This window comes from Oncorhynchus keta, chromosome 21 (genome assembly GCF_023373465.1).
Source record: "Oncorhynchus keta strain PuntledgeMale-10-30-2019 chromosome 21, Oket_V2, whole genome shotgun sequence".
NCBI lineage: Eukaryota > Metazoa > Chordata > Actinopteri > Salmoniformes > Salmonidae > Oncorhynchus > Oncorhynchus keta.
In genome coordinates this window covers 24984238-25004422 of record NC_068441.1, presented here as the reverse complement: position 1 = coordinate 25004422, position 20185 = coordinate 24984238, and positions in this window count along the sequence as shown.

Sequence of the window (20185 nt, the reverse complement as noted above, 5' to 3'; positions counted from 1 at the left end):
GCAGGTGTGCGTAATGATGGTGGGAGGAGTGCGTAATGCTGGGGAGCCTGGCGCCTTTGAGGGAGAAGGCGTGACAATTCGCTTGACAATCGCCGGCTGAAGAAATTTCATGATTGCCACTGCCCTAATGCAGAGCATCGCAAACTTGCTCAATGGGTGACATGTCTGGAAGAACTGGCACATTTTCAGATTCCAGTAATTGTGTACAGATCCTTGCGATATGGGGCTGTGCATTTACATGCTGAAACATGAGATGATGGCGGATGAATGGCACAACAATGGGCCTCAAGATCTTGTGCATTCAAATTGCCATCGATAAAATGCAATTGTGCTAGTTGTCCGTAGCTTATGCCTGCCCATACCATAACCCCACCGCCACCATGGAGCACATCAGCAAACCGTTCGTCCACACGACGCCATACATCTGCCTGGTACAGCTGAAACCGGGATTCATCCGTGAAAAATACACTTCTCCAGCATGCCAGTGGCCATCGAAGATGAGTATTTGCCCACTGAAGTTGAGGACAATGAGCACGCAGATGAGCTTTTGTGCAGACATTCTTCGGTTGTGCAAACCCACAGTTTCATCAGCTGTCTGGGTGGCTAGTCTCAGACCATCTCGCTGGTGAAGAAGCTGGATGTAGAGATCCTGGGCTGGCGTGGTTTCACGTGGTTTGCGTTTGAGGCCGATTGTACATACTGCCAAATTCTCTAAAATTATTTACATTTACATTTACATTTAAGTCATTTAGCAGACGCTCTTATCCAGAGCGACTTACAAATTGGTGCATACACCTTATGACAACCAGTGGAACAGCCACTTGCATCTAAATCTTGTTGGGGGGAGAGAAGGGGGGTGAGAAGGATTACTTACCCTTACTTACCCTATCCTAGGTATTCCTTGAAGAGGTGGGGTTTCAGGTGTCTCCGGAAGGTGGTGATTGACTCCGCTGTCCTGGCGTCGTGAGGGAGTTTGTTCCACCATTGGGGGCCAGAGCAGCGAACAGTTTTGACTGGGCTGAGCGGGAACTGTACTTCCTCAGTGGTAGGGAGGCGAGCAGGCCAGAGGTGGATGAACGCAGTGCCCTTGTTTGGGTGTAGGGCCTGATCAGAGCCTGGAGGTACTGAGGTGCCGTTCCCCTCACAGCTCCGTGGCGAGCACCATGGTCTTGTAGCGGATGCGAGCTTCAACTGGAAGCCAGTGGAGAGAGCGGAGGAGCGGGGTGACGTGAGAGAACTTGGGAAGGTTGAACACCAGACGGGCTGCGGCGTTCTGGATGAGTTGTAGGGGTTTAATGGCACAGGCAGGGAGCCCAGCCAACAGCGAGTTGCAGTAATCAAGACGGGAGATGACAAGTGCCTGGATTAGGACCTGCACCGCTTCCTGTGTGAGGCAGGGTCGTACTCTGCGGATGTTGTAGAGCATGAACCTACAGGAACGGGACACCGCCTTGATGTTAGTTGAGAACGTCAGGGTGTTGTCCAGGATCACGCCAAGGTTCTTAGCGCTCTGGGAGGAGGACACAATGGAGTTGTCAACCGTGATGGCGAGATCATGGAACGGGCAGTCCTTCCCGGGAGGAAGAGGAGCTCCGTCTTGCTGAGGTTCAGCTTGAGGTGGTGATCCGTCATCCACACTGATATGTCTGCCAGACATGCAGAGATGCGATTCGCCACCTGGTCATCAGAAGGGGGAAAGGAGAAGATTAATTGTGTGTCGTCTGCATAGCAATGATAGGAGAGACCATGTGAGGTTATGACAGAGCCAAGTGACTTGGTGTATAGCGAGAATAAGAGAGGGCCTAGAACAGAGCCCTGGGGACACCAGTGGTGAGAGCGCGTGGTGAGGAGACAGATTCTCGCCGCGCCACCTGGTAGGAGCGACCTGTCAGGTAGGACGCAATCCAAGCGTGGGCCGCGCCGGAGATGCCCAACTCGGAGAGGGTGGAGAGGAGGATCTGATGGTTCACAGTATCGAAGGCAGCCGATAGGTCTAGAAGGATGAGAGCAGAGGAGAGAGAGTTAGCTTTAGCAGTGCGGAGCGCCTCCGTGATACAGAGAAGAGCAGTCTCAGTTGAATGACTAGTCTTGAAACCTGACTGATTTGGATCAAGAAGGTCATTCTGAGAGAGATAGCGGTAGAGCTGGCCAAGGACGGCACGCTCAAGAGTTTTGGAGAGAAAAGAGAGAAGGGATACTGATCTGTAGTTGTTGACATCGGAGGGATCGAGTGTAGGTTTTTTCAGAAGGGGTGCAACTCTCGCTCTCTTGAAGACGGGAGGGACGTAGCCAGCGGTCAGGGATGAGTTGATGAGCGAGGTGAGGTAAGGGAGAAGGTCTCCGGAAATGGTCTGGAGAAGAGAGGAGGGGATAGGGTCAAGCGGGCAGGTTGTTGGGCGGCCGGCCGTCACAAGACGCGAGATTTCATCTGGAGAGAGAGGGGAGAAAGAGGTCAGAGCATAGGGTAGGGCAGTGTGAGCAGAACCAGCGGTGTCGTTTGACTTAGCAAACGAGGATCGGATGTCATCGACCTTCTTTTCAAAATGGTTGACGAAGTCATCTGCAGAGAGGGGAGGAGGGAGGGGGGATTCAGGAGGGAGGAGAAGGTGGCAAAGAGCTTCCTAGGGTTAGAGGCAGATGCTTGGAATTTAGAATGGTAGAAAGTGGCTTTAGCAGCAGAGACAGAGGAGGAAAATGTAGAGAGGAGGGAGTGAAAGGATGCCAGGTCCGCAGGGAGGCGAGTTTTCCTCCATTTCCGCTCGGCTGCCCGGAGCCCTGTTCTGTGAGCTCGCAATGAGTCGTCGAGCCACGGAGCGGGAGGGGAGGACCGAGCCGGCCTGGAGGATAGGGGACATAGGGAGTCAAAGGATGCAGTAAGGGAGGAGAGGAGGGTTGAGGAGGCAGAATCAGGAGATAGGTTGGAGAAAGTTTGAGCAGAGGGAAGAGATGATAGGATGGAAGAGGAGAGAGTAGCGGGGGAGAGAGAGCGAAGGTTGGGACGGCGCGATACCATCCGAGTAGGGGCAGTGTGGGAAGTGTTGGATGAGAGCGAGAGGGAAAAGGATACAAGGTAGTGGTCGGAGACTTGGAGGGGAGTTGCAATGAGGTTAGTGGAAGAACAGCATCTAGTAAAGATGAGGTCAAGCGTATTGCCTGCCTTGTGAGTAGGGGGAAGGTGAGAGGGTGAGGTCAAAAGAGGAGAGGAGTGGAAAGAAGGAGGCAGAGAGGAATGAGTCAAAGGTAGACGTGGGGAGGTTAAAGTCGCCCAGAACTGTGACAGGTGAGCCGTCCTCAGGAAAGGAGCTTATCAAGGCATCAAGCTCATTGATGAACTCTCCGAGGGAACCTGGAGGGCGATAAATGATAAGGATGTTAAGCTTGAAAGGGCTGGTAACTGTGACAGCATGGAATTCAAAGGAGGCAATAGACAGATGGGTAAGGGAGAAAGAGAGAAAGACCACTTGGGAGAGATGAGGATCCCGGTGCCACCACCCCGCTGACCAGAAGCTCTCGGGGTGTGCGAGAACACGTGGGCGGACGAGGAGAGAGCAGTAGGAGTAGCAGTGTTATCTGTGGTGATCCATGTTTCCGTCAGTGCCAAGAAGTCAAGGGACTGGAGGGAGGCATAGGCTGAGATGAACTCTGCCTTGTTGGCCGCAGATCGGCAGTTCCAGAGGCTACCGGAGACCTGGAACTCCACGTGGGTCGTACGCGCTGGGACCACCAGGTTAGGGTGGTCGCGGCCACGCGGTGTGGAGCGTTTGTATGGTCTGTGCAGAGAGGAGAGAACAGGGATAGACAGACACATAGTTGACAGGCTACAGAAAAGGCTACGCTAATGCAAGGAAATTGGAATGACAAGTGGACTACACGTCTCGAATGTTCAGAAAGTTAAGCTTACGTAGCAAGAATCTTATTGACTAAAATGATTAAAATGATACAGTACTGCTGAAGTAGGCTAGCTGGCAGTAGCTGCGTTGTTGGCACTACACTAATCAAGTCGTTCCGTTGAGTGTAATAATTTCTACAGTGCTGCTATTCGGGGGCTAGCTGGCTAGCTAGCAGTGTTGTTTACGTTACGTTGAGTTAAAAGAACGACAATAGCTGGCTAGCTAACCTAGGAAATCGGTCTAGACTACACAATTATCTTTGAAACAAAGACGGCTATGTAGCTAGCTACGATCAAACAAATCAAACCGTTGTACTGTAATGAAATGAAAATGTGATACTCCCTGACCGGTGATTGAATTCGAATCAGTAGACGTGTGGTGACGTTGGCTAGCTGTTAGCTGTTGGCTAGCTAGCAGAGTCTCCTACGTTAAGGACGACAAATAGCTGGCTAGCGAACCTCAGTGAATTAAGATAATCACTCCAAGGCTACACACACTAAACTACACAATTATCTTGGAAACAAAGACAGCTATGTAGCTAGCTAACACTGAACTAATCAAGTCGTACAGTTGAGTGAATAGCACTACAGTGATGCTAATCTGTGTGCGTTAGCTAGCGTTGCTAGCTCCTGGGCGAATAGCAGTGAAGGCTACGTTAGGGCGACGAAATACGAAATACGATAATTATGCAATTATCTCTGATACAAGGACGGCTATGTAGCTAGCTAAGAAGAATGGCTAAGATTATGTAGCTAGCTAACAGTAAACTAATCAAGTCGTACAGTTGAGTGAATAGCACTACAGTGATGCTAATCTGTGTGCGTTAGCTAGTGTGCGTTAGCTAGCGTTAGCTAGCTCCTGGGCGAATAGCAGTGAAGGCTACGTTAGGGCGACGAAATACGATAATTATGCAATTATCTCTGATACAAGGACGGCTATGTAGCTAGCTAGGAAGAATTGCTAAGATTAGACAAATCAACCGTTGTACTATAATGAAATGTAATGAAAAAGTTATACAACCTGCAGAGCGAAGTGCGAATGCGACCGCTCGCTCCAACTGAAAAGTTGGGTCACTTATGTTGGAGGCGGAAGAGAAATTAACATTCAATTCTCTAGCTCTGGTGGACATTCCTGCAGTCAGCATGCCAATTGCACACTCTTAAGACTTGAACCATCTGTGGCATTGTGTTGTGTGACAAAACTGCACAGTTTACAGAGGCCTTTTATTGTCCCCAGCACAAGGTGCACCTGTATAATGATCATGCTGTTTAATCAGCTTCTTGATATGCCACACCTGTCAGGTGGATAGATTATATTGGCAAAGGAGAAATGCTCACTAACAGGGATGTATACACATTTGTGCACCCAATTTCAGAGATTGTGCTTATGGAACATTTCTGGGATATTGTATATCAGCTCATGAAACATGGGACCAACACTTTACATGTTGCAGTCTTATGCCTATTTTGGAATAACAACTCTGAGAGGACAAAATGTGCTCCTGTATCAGAGTCACCTGATATTCCTTCAGACTTTACCTCACAGATGGTCTTCCGCAGTGCAGATGGACAGATCAAATACAGGAGTACACAGTGTCTATGACTCAAGCATACATCAGAGTGTATACCCATACCCATTTACATTCATATGTCACCTCTCCATCTGGAGCCTACTCTCTGAGCACATGTCAGGTACACACAAAGAAAGCCAGGGTAAGTAACTAAATACAGGCCCAGATTGGACTAACCTGACATCTACCTGACTCACACCAGGTCAGAGTAATGGGAAACGACACACAGCCCATCTATATGCATGACCTGATCACAGGATAGAGGGCTCAAAGAGCTGAATGTTACATTCTGGCCTTAGTTTACTTATAGATAATTATGACTATGAAGAAGTCATCAAATGTATTTATTTTAACCTATGTGGCACTTAGTACAAGTTAGCTACTGTGGACAAACTAACTAACAGCACACACAGTTAAAACCAACCCTTCCTCCCCTCTGTGTATAAATAAGCGTGGGAGCCTCTGACTCTGTCTGCTTTATAATTGATCTGTAATGAGAACCAGGTGAGTGTTAGCCAGCATCCCTAGCCCCCTAGTGCGGGGTCATGTCAGGGGTCACAGAGACGGGTCAGTCTCCCCCAGGGGGTTAATAGAGGCCAGAGTGGGGCTGAAACACTGGGGGTCACATTTCAATTGGATCACAGCTCTACGTGTCACAGAACTCACTGACATCCCATGTGACCAGAAGTCCAATCAGTCTTTCAGTTTGGATCTTTAAGGCATCAAAGAGTCTCATATCTTTATCAGCCTCTGATATACCCGTAACCCTCTCTATCTCCCCCATCTATCACACTCTCTATCCCAGACACATGTTCACTCTTTATTTTTTCTTCCATCTTTTATCACAGCACTCAGTTTTTCACCAGCGTGATCAATGTGCACTCACGCCTTCTCTCATATGGTTCATGAAAGCTCCATGGATCTTTCAACTTTCATACTTGTCCCTTAAATCCCCAGTCTCTCATCTCTCACATCCTCACTTGTCAAGACATGAATAATAAACGATGTTAGTGATGTACTGATTCTACTAAACTGAGGTAAACCCCTCAATCTCTCTGCTGAGTGTGCACCCGTGTGTGTGTGTGTGTGTGTGTGTGTGTGTGTGTGTGTGTGTGTGTGTGTGATGGTGCTGACTAGGAGCTGGAGCCCAGAAGCCCTCTAAGACTGATGGATGAGCCCTGGGCCAGGTAACATGTGGGAACCAGATGCTGCATGGGGGCATCTTGTCCCATGAAGAGGACAGAGATGATGATGACATAATGAACATGGTGCCAAAGTGTTCCCCTTCATCACGAGGTTGGTCATGGTGTCGTCTAACTTCGGTCTGGCTTCATCCAGTCTTTCATTCCATTTCCAGTCTTTCATTCCACTTGGGATCCACTTGTGTAAATTTAGAATACGTCAGATGATTGTACTCGAATATCTTAAACACGGACACTAAACAGAGCTCTGTGTATTCTCACTGTCACAGTGCTTTACTGCTTCCTGTCCTGGCAAGTTTTTCATGGGAGTTTGAGCGCAATGCTATAATCAAGAAGAGGAAGCATTTAAGATAACAGTAGTTCAATCGTCACAGGTATGTGTTCACTGGGGCAATGCTCATTGTAGGCCCAGAGTGCTACAGCACAATTATATGAACCCACTATTAATAATATAGTCAAAGTTCTCACAACATGGATTCTGTTTCATGGAGAGTGAATACATGGGACTAAAATGTCATTTTCAGCACAAGGGTAAAAGTAATATCCCCTAGTGTCAGAGTCAGCTAAAAAACAGCACTGCTGCATAATGACAGTGATTAATCCAACAAACAGGCAAAGCCTTCTTTATCTCATCTCTGGGAGCTTAATCAGGGCTCTGGGATGAGCTGCATGAGAGAGAGCATGAGAGAGAGCATGAGAGAGAGCATGAGAGAGAGCATGAGAGAGAGCAAGAGACTAATGGGTGGGCCTCATATAGGGTACATGTTTTAAAGAGTGTGTACTATTGAGTGTATATTTTTATGTGGCACAGTTTTCTGTAACTGAAGTATGCATGGTGCAAGCATGGTTGGTGCTGTGGAGAGTTTCCTGCTCAAGTCTGGGAATACTAAGCAGGGATTCTCAATATTTTCCACATTTGAAAAAAGTCCTTTAGTTATGTTCGTTATATTGTCTCTTTTTACTCACCGGATTGCTATCCTGAAGGGCTACCGTATTTTAGCTAAACATTGTTGTTATGCTAGGTGGGGAACGTGAGCATTTTAGAGTGACAGCTAATAAACCGTAGCTGTTTATAAGGAACAAAATGTCGTTCTTCCAACACAACATTGGTGACGAGGATGGCTGATCCTGCACCCATCATCCCCACCATCTCTTTACCTCCTCCGGACCCGTTTCAGCCTCACCCAGGCAATCCTGTCATTGTCTGGCAGCAATGGAAAGTATTGTTATAAATTTACCTTTTAACTTTGAAAGTTTGTTCAAGCGCAGTCGCAAAAACCATCAAGCGCTATGATGACACTGGCTGAATGAATGATGTGGCTTGCTATAGAGATCCGGCATTTACAAAATTACACTAATAGGCGCAGTGGGGGAAATCGTTGGGTAAAAGTGAAAGTCACCCAGTAAAATACCCTTTGAGGAAAACTCTAAAAGCACTTGGTTTCAAATATATTTAACTAAGCATGTAAATGTATTTGCTAAAATACGCTTAAGTATCAAAAACTAAAAGAAAAAGTATAAATCATTTTAATTCCTGATATTAAACAAACCAGACGGCATGATTGTATTTATTTAAAAAAATATACGGATAGCCAGGGGCACACTCCAACATTTGTGTATCTACGCTGCTCAAAAAAATAAAGGGAACACTTAAACAACACAATGTAACTCCAAGTCAATCACACTTCTGTGAAATCAAACTGTCCACTTAGGAAGCAACACTGATTGACAATAAATTTCACATGCTGTTGTGCAAATGGAATAGACAACAGGTGGAAATTATAGGCAATTAGCAAGACACCCCCAAAAAAGGAGTGGTTCTGCAGGTGGTAACCACAGACCACTTCTCAGTTCCTATGCTTCCTGGCTGATGTTTTGGTCACTTTTGAATGCTGGCGGTGCTTTCACTCTAGTGGTAGCATGAGACGTAGTCTACAACCCACACAAGTGGCTCAGGTTGTGCAGCTCATTCAGGATGGGACATCAATGCGAGCTGTGGCAAGAAGGTTTGCTGTGTCTGTCAGCGTAGTGTCCAGAGCATGGAGGCGCTACCAGGAGACAGGCCAGTACATCAGGAGATGTGGAGGAGGCCGTAGGAGGGCAACAACCCAGCAGCAGGACCGCTACCTCCGCCTTTGTGCAAGGAGGAGCAGGAGGAGCACTGCCAGAGCCCTGCAAAATGACCTCCAGCAGGCCACAAATGTGCATGTGTCTGCTCAAACGGTCAGAAACAGACTCCATGAGGGTGGTATGAGGGCCTGACGTCCACAGGTGGGGGTTGGGCTTACAGGGGCTTACGTGCAGGACGTTTGGCATTTGCCAGAGAACACCAAGATTGGCAAATTTGCCACTGTTGCCCTGTGCTCTTCACAGATGAAAGCAGGTTCACACTGAGCACATGACAGACGTGACAGAGTCTGGAGACGCCGTGGAGAACGTTCTGCTGCCTGCAACATCCTCCAGCATGACCGGTTTGGCGGTGGGTCAGTCATGGTGTGGGGTGACATTTCTTTGGGGGGCCGTACAGCCCTCCATGTGCTCCCCAGAGGTAACCTGACTGCCATTAGGTACCGAGATGAGATCCTCAGACCCCTTGTGAGACCATATGGTGGTGCGGTTGGCCCTGGGTTCCTCCTAACACCAGACAATTCTAGACCTCATGTGGCTGGAGTGTGTCAGCAGTTCCTGCAAGAGGAAAGCATTGATGCTATGGACTGGCTCGCCCATTCCCCAGACCTGAATCCAATTGAGCACATCTGGGACATCATGTCTCGCGCCATCCACCAACGCCACGTTGCACCACAGACTTTCCAGGAGTTGGCGGATGCTTTAGTCCAGGTGTGGGAGGAGATCCCTCAGGAGACCATCCGCCACCTCATCAGGAACATGCCCAAGCATTGTAGGGACGTCATACAGGCACGTGGAGGCCACACACACTACTGAGCCTCATTTTGACTTGTTTTAAGGACATTACATCAAAGTTGGATCAGCCTGTAGTGTGGTTTTCCACTTTCATTTTGAGTGTCACTCCAAATCCAGACCTCCATGGGTTGATAAATTTGATTTCCATTGATAATTTTTGTGTGAGCACATTCAACTATGTAAAGAAAAAAGTATTTAATAAGAATATTTCATTCATTCAGATCTAGGATGTGTATTGTAGTGTTCCCTTTATTTTTTTGAGCAGTGTATGTTTTGGCCGGGTATGGTTCTCCATCAGGGACAGCTGTCTATCATTGTCTCTGATTGGGAATCATACTTAGGTAGCCCTTTTTCCCTCCTTTCAGTGTGGGTAGTAACTTTGTTAGAGGCATCATAGCCCTGTTTAGCGTCACAGTCGTTTTTGTATTGTTTATTGTTTTGTTGGCGACATTCTAATAACAAGGAATATGTACGCTCACCACGCTGCACCTTGGTCTCATTCCGACGACGGCCGTGACAGAAGAGCAAGATGTGCTGCTTTGCTCTGCACCAGCTGCAGCTTAACAAGGTATTTCTTCGCAGCACTTAACCACATGGATAGACAATAATCAAGATAAGACAAAACTAGAGCCTGCAGGACTTGCTTTGTGGAGTTTGGTGTCAAAAAAGCTGAACATCTCTTCATTACAGACTTTTCCCCATCTTTACAACAATTGAATCTACGTTTTGACCATGACAGGTAACAATCTAAGGTAACATCAAGTAATTTAGTTTCTTCAACTTGTTCAACAGCCACAACATTCATTACAAGATTAATCTGAGGTCTAGAGCTTAGGGAATGATTTGTACCATATTCAATGCTCTTAGTTTTAAAGATGTTCAGGAACAGTTTATTACTGGCCACCCATTCCAAAACTGACTGCAACTTCTTGTTATGGGTTTCAGCGACTTCATTAGCTGTGGTTGCTAACATGTATATGGTTGAATCATCATCATACATGGACACACAGGCTCTGTTTAATGCCAGTGGCATGTCATTGGTAAAAATATTTGTAAAAGAGGGCCTAGTTTTATCTTCTTTTTGTTAAGTTTAGTCACATCATTTCTCAATTTGCAGTAAGTCAGCCAGTCAGATGTGCAGCCAGACTTATTAGCCAGTCCATTTGCCCCATCTCTTTCAACCATACAGTTTTTGAATTCCTCATCAATCCATGTAGCTTTAACAGTTCTAAAAGTCAGTTTCTTTATAAGTGTGGGAATTTGACAATTTTCCTGTCCCTCTAAGCATTCAAAATGTAACGAGTACTTTTGGGTGTCAGGGAAAATGTATGGAGTAGTACTTAAAGGTACTTTACACCACTGTTCGTGGGGGACGACATGTTTACTGTTGAAATGTTTTTTATTTTATTGAGAGAGCCTAAATTAAATACACCACCAAAAGCTTGATTTTGTTTAATTTGAAGGACCTAGGACATTTCTGGGGGTTTGAAACTCATATCCTGCTATTCTACATAGTTTGACAAGACTGATGACATATTTTAGGCAGGCTATCTAATAAGAATAAGAATAATAAATAATAAATAAATAAATAAATAAGGAAAATAAAGTCTAGACCTGATTTCCACAAATGTTATTCAGCTACCAAATATGGTTTATTATTATAATTTATATAAACCCTCAATTGAATAATACATATTCTCTTTTACAGAAAGTGAATAGAACAATTGATAGCGACAGAGTCACACACTGTATAAGATTACTTCCCAAGCAAAGCCAATTTGTTGGACTCCTCGACTTTAGAAGGTTGCAGCTTAGCTTCTGAATGTCACAGAGATAAACCAAAGATATCCCATGTGCATTGGCATTGCATCTTCCTCTGGCATTTTACAGATTGTTTTGTTCATTAATGTATTTTTTACTAGAATCGTTTCTAGCTTAAAGCATTGCAGAGTTATACATTGTTATAAATCAGTTCATACAATCTGCCACAGCCAGAGTTGGCTCCCAGCCTCCCGAGTGCCTGGGTGTCTGTGGGAGGATGGGTGGGATCTTGCCTGAGAGAGCGTGCGGCTCTGCAGAGAGGTTAGATGGGCTGTCAGCTGTGTCAGCTTGGCCCTGGCTGTCTGGAGGAGGAGAGAAGTGGAGGATGGGGGAGTGAGGCAAGCGGGCAGTCGGTTCAGCCTCAGTTTCCTATGTGTGTTTCCTGTGTGTTTTAATGTGCAGCTCATCTCTAGGGCCCAGTGCCTGTTTCCTGTGTGTGATGGGTGCCAGGCCCAGGGCTCAGACACACAGTTGGCCCCCAGCACTGGGGCCCACCACCATACACACTGACTCAGCCAGCGCGAACACACACACACACACACACACACACACACACACACACACACACACACACACACACACACACACACACACACACACACACACACACACACACACACACACACACACACACACACACACACACACCAGGTTTAAAGGTTTACAGCACTGGAGAGCCAGGAGTGCAGAGTCAGTGAGAGGGAAGTTATGATATTTCTCTCTTGATTTCTCCCTCACTAGCACTCACTCCCCTGACCCCACTGCTAACACTGGGCAGAGATCCAAGACTTACACAACCTTCAAACATCTGGCTGCAGGGCTCACCACCAGGTGCTCAGCCAGACATTACATAAAGACACTGAGCAAAATATATATGCTGCTATTATACACTGAGTGTACAACACATTAGAAACACCTTCCTAATATTAAGTTGCAACCCCCCTTTTTGCCCTCAGAACAGCCTCAATTTGTTGGGGCATGGACTCTACAAGGTGTCGAAAGCGTTCCACAGGGATGCTGGCCCAGGCTGCTAAATGACTTAAATGTAAATGTAAATGTACCCACAGTTGTGTCAAGTTGGCTGGATGTCCTTTCGGAGGTGGACCATTCCTGATACACACGGGAAACTGTTGAGCATGAAAACTCCAGCTGCTTTGCAGTTCTTGACACAAACCGGTGCGCCTGGCACCTACTACCATACCCCGTTCAAAGGCACTTAAATATTTTGTCTTGCCCATTCACCCTCCATACATACACAATCCATGTCTCAATTGCTTAAAAATCCTTATTTTACCTGTGTCCTCACCTTCATCTACAGGGATTGAAGTGGATTTAACAAGTGACATCTATAAGGGATCAAAGCTTTCACCTGGATTCACCTGGTCAGTCTGTCATGGAAAAAGCAGGTGTCCTTAATGTTTTTTACATTCAGTGTACAAAATATTATTTTAGTGATGGGACAATTTCTTTGCATCCATATACAAATAATTTATTTTGGTGGGATGTGAGGTGAAAAGATGAGCATTGCTTAAAACAGTGACTGGTTCAGTTGTTCTAAGATTGTGTTTGAGACTCCTGTGCAGCCACTGCCAACATGCCGTCTGACAAACAGTATGTTTGACTGTGATTTTTGGATGGGTGGGTGGGAGTGTTTGATTGTGTGTTTTGGGTGTGTGGGTGGGAGTGTTGGACTGTGTTTTGGGTTTGTGGGTGGGAGTGTTTCACTGTGTATATCAGGGTCAGGCCTGGGGTTCTGGTGAAAATACAAGCAAACAGAAGGAGTAAGAGTCTCAGAAGAGAAAATATGTGAAAAAAGTGCGTGGGAAGTGAGGCTATGCAGGTGACACACATACACACTCACTTTCACACTCTTCACATACACTGCTGCTACTCTGTTGATTATCTATCCTGATTGCCTAGTCACATTTACCCCTACCTGCATGTACATACAGTGGAGCAAAAAAAGTATTTAGTCAGCCACCAATTGTGCAAGTTCTCCGACTTAAAAAGATGAGAGAGGCCTGTAATTTTCATCATAGGTACACTTCAACTATGACAGACAAATTGAGAAAAAAAGAAAAGCACATTGTAGGATTTTTTATGAATTTATTTGCAAATTATGGTGGAAAATAAGTATTTGGTCACCTAAAAACAAGCAAGATTTCTGTCTCTCACAGACCTGTAACTTCTTCTTTAAGAGGCTCCTCTGTCCTCCACTCGTTACCTGTATTAATGGCAATTGTTTGAACTTGTTATCAGTATAAAAGACACCTGTCCACAACCTCAAACAGTCACACTCCAAACTCCACTATGGCCAAGACCAAACAGCTGTCAAAGGACACCAGAAACAAAATTGTAGACCTGCACCAGGCTGGGAAGACTGAATCTGCAATAGGTAAGCAGCTTGGTTTGAAGAAATCAACTGTGGGAGCAATTATTGGGAAATGGAAGACATACAAGACCACTGATAATCTCCCTTGATTCTGGGGCTCCATGCAAGATCTCACCCCGTGGGGTCAAAATGACCACAAGAACGGTGAGCAAAAATCCCAGAACCACACGGGGGGACCTAGTGAATGACCTGCAGAGAGCTGGGACCAAAGTAACAAAGCCTACCATCAGTAACACACTACGCTGCCAGGGACTCAAATCCTGCAGTGCCAGACGTGTCCCCCTGCTTAAGCCAGTACATGTCCACGAGAATGTTATATGGTCAGATGAAACCAAAATAGAACTTTTTGCTAAAAACTCAACTCGTCGTGTTTGGAGGACAAAGAATGCTGAGTTGCATCCAAAGAACACCATACCTACTGTGAAGCATGGGGGTGGAAACATCATGCTTTGGGGCTGTTTTTCTGCAAAGGGACCAGGACGACTGATCCGTGAGAAGGAAAGAATGAATGGGGCCATGTATCGTGAGATTTTGAGTGAAAACCTCCTTCCATCAGCAAGGGCATTGAAGATTAAACGTGGCTGGGTCTTTCAGCATGACAATGATCCCAAACACACCGCCCGGGCAACAAAGGAGTGGCTTCATAAGAAGCATTTCAAGGTCCTGGAGTGGCCTAGCCAGTCTCCAGATCTCAACCCCATAGAAAATCTTTGGAGGGAGTTGAAAGTCCGTGTTGCCAAGCAACAGCCCCAAAACATCACTGCTCTAGAGGAGATCTGCTTGGAGGAATAGGACAAAATACCAGCAACATTGTGTGAAAACCTTGTGAAGACTTACAGAAAACATTTGACCTCTGTCATTGCCAACAAAGGGTATATAACAAAGTATTGAGATAAACTTTTGTTATTGACCAAATGCTTATTTTCCACCATAATTTGCAAATTAATTAATAAAAAATCCTACAATGTGATTTTCTGGATTTTTTTTTCTTCTAATTTTGTCTGTCATAGTTGAAGTGTACCTATGATGAAAATTACAGGCCTCTCTCATATTTTTAAGTGGGAGAACTTGCACAATTGGTGGCTGACTAAATACTTTTTTGCTCCACTGTATTACCGAAATTACCTCAACTATCTCGTACCCCTGCACATTGACTCAGTACCAGTACTCCTTGTATATAGTCTCGTTATTGTTATTTTATTGTGTTATTATTTCCTTTTTATTATTTTGGCTAATTTTCCCACACAAATATATGCAAATACTGTATTGTATTTCAAACACACACCAGAGGAGGGCAGCCAGATATAAGAGCCAAGGGTGTCAGTAAGTCAGACACAGACAGGCAGACAGACAAGGCAGACAGAGGATGAGGAGAGAAGGGAGATTTCCACAGAAAGAGCACCAGTACTATGTCATCACCTGCCAGTGGATTAGTATGTGAATAAAACACACAGTGAGGTAGGATAAGCCTGTTATACACTGGAAACCCAGAGGTGAGGGCTATGAAATTTGATCTCCTAGATTCCCTCCTTCCCAAGTATATGTTGGATAGGACTCCACAGTCATATGGAAAGGTCTCCCAAAATGTTCAAATACTTTGGAGGATTTATACTCTAAGCAAAAGGAATGTATGACATTTGCAAAACTATGGACCATATTACATTCAGTGGGTTCGTGACAAACAGACTGATCTCTATTGTTGTTGTAAGGAGCTGGAAGTATGAGGTCACACTCCAGCCATGAGCAGTAACAAAGGACTGAAGCAGTAACAACTACTACCACACAACCAGAGAGTTGCTTCGCTGTCCCTGACACACAGGTAATACGACCCCTCTCCCTCTCTCCACATCCCAATCCATCACTCAGATGCCTGAGCAGGTAAGCAGTAGTGGTGAAAAGTACATAAGTAAAAATATTTAAAAGTACTACTTAAGTCGTTTTTGGGGGTTATCTGTACTTCACTTTACTATTTATATATTTGACAAATTTTACTTCACTACATTCCTAAAGAAAAGAATGTACTTTTTACTCTATACATTTTCCCTGACACCCAAAAGTACTCGTTACATTTTGAATGCTTAGCAGGACAGAAAAATGGTCCAATTCACAAGCTTACAGTATCAAGAGAACATCACTGGTCATCCCTACATCCTCTGATCTGGCAGACTCACTAAACACAAATTATTTGTTTGTAAATTATGTCTGCATGTTGTAGCGTGCCCCTGGTTATCTGTAAATAAATAAAAAACACAAACATTGTGCAGTATGCTTTGCTTAATAGAAGCAATTTTATGTTTTATAATTTACCTAGGAAAGTCAGTTAAGAACAAATTCTTATTTACAATGACGGCCTACCCTGGCCAAACATGCACCACCCTATGGGACTCCCAATCACGGCCAGATGTAATGCAGCCTAGATTCAAACCAGGTACTACAGTGACGCCTCTTGCATTAAGAAGCAGTGTCTTAGACCACTGTGCCACTCAGGAGCCCTGATTTATACTTTTACTTTTGATACTTAAGTACATTTAAAACAAAATACTTTTAGACTTTTACTCAAGTGTCACGCCTTGGTCTTAGTATTTTGTGTTTTCTGTAATTATTTGGTCAGGCCAGGGTGTGACATGGGTTTATGTTGTTGTATTTCGTATTGGGGTTTTTGTATTATTGGGATTGCGGCTGAGTAGGGGTGTTGTAATGGGCTTGGCTGCCTGAGGCGGTTCTCAATCAGAGTCAGGTGATTCTCGTTGTCTCTGATTGGGAACCGTATTTAGGTAGCCTGGTTTCGCTTTGTATTTCGTGGGTGATTGTTCCTGTCTCTGTGTAGTTTCACCAGATAGGCTGTAATTAGGTTTCACGTTCCGTTTTGTTGTTTTGCATTTGTATAGTTATTTCATGTATCGCTCTTCCTTCATTAAAGACATGAGTAACCACCACGCTGCATTTCGGTCCGACTCTCTTTTGACAAACAAAGAACTCCGTTACATCAAGCAGTATTTTACTGGGTGACTTTCATTTTCTAAGGTTTTCTAAGGTATCTTTACTTTAACTCAAGTATGGCAATTGGGTACTTTTTCCACCACTGGTAAGCAGGTAGTGTGTGAGTGTGTGAACTGTCCACACGTCTTATTATGAAAACTGGACACATTTACCTGTGAGGGGAGTCTACATGGTATTTTCCACAGGAACAAAAAACTAATCTGTGATTTAATTTGACTACAGGAAAAGGGGTACGTTTGTCTACACTATAATGCAGGTTTGATTGAATTGAGCACTGTGGTCATTTTGATAAGCCCAGGATCATCCTGGATGACAAACAAGGCCAATGTCAAACAGGGCTGAGGTTAGACAATGAGAGAAAAACACATTGACCTTTCAGTATGAAGGCAGATTAGAGGGGTTAGTAGGTAGAGTGTAGAGGACTTTAGCCTGGCCAGAGCTGCGCTGGAGGACAAAAACTTCTTACCGTATGACTCAGTAAGTAATTTTAAGTACTTTACTGTGAACTTACAACACATCATAACCCCAACCCTCACAAGCTACAACTTTGACCTTTCAAACAACAGATAGACATCGAGTCTGCTCTGAACTGAGTATCAGTAAAATACTGTAATGTGAGGCTCACCGTTTTATAGACTCTTCTTGTTTACATTTGTTTTCTCAGATTTATTAGGCATTTAGCTCAAAAATATTTATACAACCTGCTGAAACTCCAAAACCAATCCCTGGTTAAAACTAAAGTTAGATACAAGATGTGGACAACTGACCACCTCCTTGCTACTGACCTCTCAGATAAGGTTTGACTAGAGGAGGAGAGATTTATATAAAAAAAATACATCTACACTCCTTGCGGAGGGATAGGGTTCTACCAAGAACCATTTTGATCAGAAGAACCATTTTTGGTAGAAAAAGGTTCTTTGTAAGGCAAAGGGTTCTACCTAGAACCTTTAACATCCTAAGAACCGTTTTTTTTAAAGAAAGGGTTATTTGATGATTATTTGGTAGACAAGAAGGATTCGTTGGAAGGCAAGAAAGGTTCTATATAAAACCATTTATAATATTTCCCAGCATGCTCTTTTGTAGGACGATTTTCAGAATTGTTTGTTTTACTGTAATATCTGTGTTTTTGCATGTACATTGATTGGTTGATTAATTGTATGCTACACAAAGATAAATAACATCTAAACTAATCCAATCTCTTAGTTTTTGGATTTATTACACATGTTACTGAGATGGTTGTTCCAGTTTAGATGATTGAGGTAGTCTCAGTATTCAATCTTCCCTACCCTGCAGTCATTCTGAATGCAGGTTGTGGGTGATTAACAATTCTACTTGTTGGATATCCTAACTCTGGCTGGATTCCAACAGGAATTACACATCACTTTGCAAGCCAAGCACATAGACGGTTCTAGAAAGAACTTTTAGATTATAAAATGGTTCTTGTTCGAACCCTTCATAGAGGTACGCAGACCCACAAGCTACTGCGGCACCCCATGATGAGTTAAACATTTTTGTGGCCCCCACCCCATCAAAGTTGCCCATCCCTGATCTACACCATCAGCAACACTTACATTGTACCATAATCTTTCTTTGCCACTGGCAAAGTTAGTATAGTTTTCAATCAATACATTTTTCTGTTATTTTATCTACACTTTCAGGATAGTATGGAAAGACGCTTGTCTGAAAGTGACAAAGTAAGTTTATACTGCCACCTGGAGGCTATACCGCACATTTCAGGCAGAAAGTCACTTCAGTCGGGCTCATTGAAAAATAAAAGGGAATTTTGTTGGAACACAATCCCCACAAGGGGTGGATATACAGAGCTTTCAGAAAGTATTCACACACCTTGACTTTTTCCTCATTTTGTTGTGTTACAGCCTGAATTTAAAACGGATTCAATTGAGATTTTGTGTCACTGGCCTACTAGTATTATACTCCATAATGTCAAAGCGGAATGATGTTTTTGAAATAATAAAAAATGAAAAGTTGAAATGTTAATAAGTATTCAACCCCTTTGTTATGGTAAGTCTAAATAAGATAAGCAAAATGTGCTTAATAAGTCACATAATAAGTTGAAAGTACTCACTCTGTGAGCAACAATAGTGATCAACATGATTTTTAAATACCACATCTTTGTACCCAACAATTATCTGTAAGGTTGCTCAGTCAAGCAGTGAATTTAAAGCAAAGATTCAACCACAATGACCAGGGAGGTTTTCCAATGGTTCGCAAAGAAGGGTAGATAGGTTAAAAAAATGAATGTCCCTTTGAGCATGGTGCAGTTATTAATTACACTTTGAATGATGTATCAGTATCAAATCAAATGTATTTATATAGCCCTTCATACATCAGCTGATATCTCAAAGTGCTGTACAGAAACCCAGCCTAAAACCCCAAACAGCAAGCAATGCAGGTGTAGAAGCACGGTGGCTAGGAAAAACTCCCTAGAAAGGCCAAAACCTAGGAAGAAACCTAGAGAGGAACCAGGCTATGAGGGGCGGCCTGTCCTCTTCTGGCTGTGCCGGGTGGAGATTATAACAGAACTTGGCCAAGATGTTCAAATGTTCATAAATGACCAGCATGGTCAAATAACAATAATCACAGTAGTTGTCAAGGGTGCAACAGGTGCAACCTCAGGAGTAAATGTCAGTTGGCTTTTCGTAGCCGATCATTGAGAGTATTTCTACCGCTCCGGCTGTCTCTAGAGATTTGAAAACAGGTCAGGGTTCCATAGCCGCAGGCAGAACAGTTGAAACTGGAGCAGCAGCATGGCCAGGTGGACTGGGGACAGCAATGAGTCATCATGCCAGGTAGTCCTGGGGCATGGTCCTAGGGCTCAGGTACTCAGAGAGAGAGAGAAAGAGAGAATTAGAGAGAGCATACTTCAATTCACACAGGACACTGGATAAGACAGGAGAAATACTCCAGATATAAGAGACTGACCCTAGCCCCATGATACATAAACTACTGCAGCATAAATACTGGAAGATGAGACAGGAGGGGTCAGGAGACACTGTGGCCCCATCCGATGATACCTCCAGACAGGGCCAAACAGGCAGGATATAACCCCACCCACTTTGACAAAGCACAGCCCCCACACCACTAGAGGGATATCCTGAGACAAGGCCTAGTATAGCCCACAAAGATCTCCGCCACGGCACAACCCAGGGGGGGGTTCCAACCCAGACAGGAAGACCATGCCAGTGACTCAACACACTCAAGTGACGCACACCTCCTAGGGACGGCATGGAAGAGCACCAGTAAGCCAGTGACTCAGCCCCTGTAATAGGGTTAGAGGCAGAGAATCCCAGTGGAGAGAGGTGAACCGGCCAGGCAGAGACAGCAAGAGTCAATCATAACCTTACTCAATCATAGGACCTACTGAAGA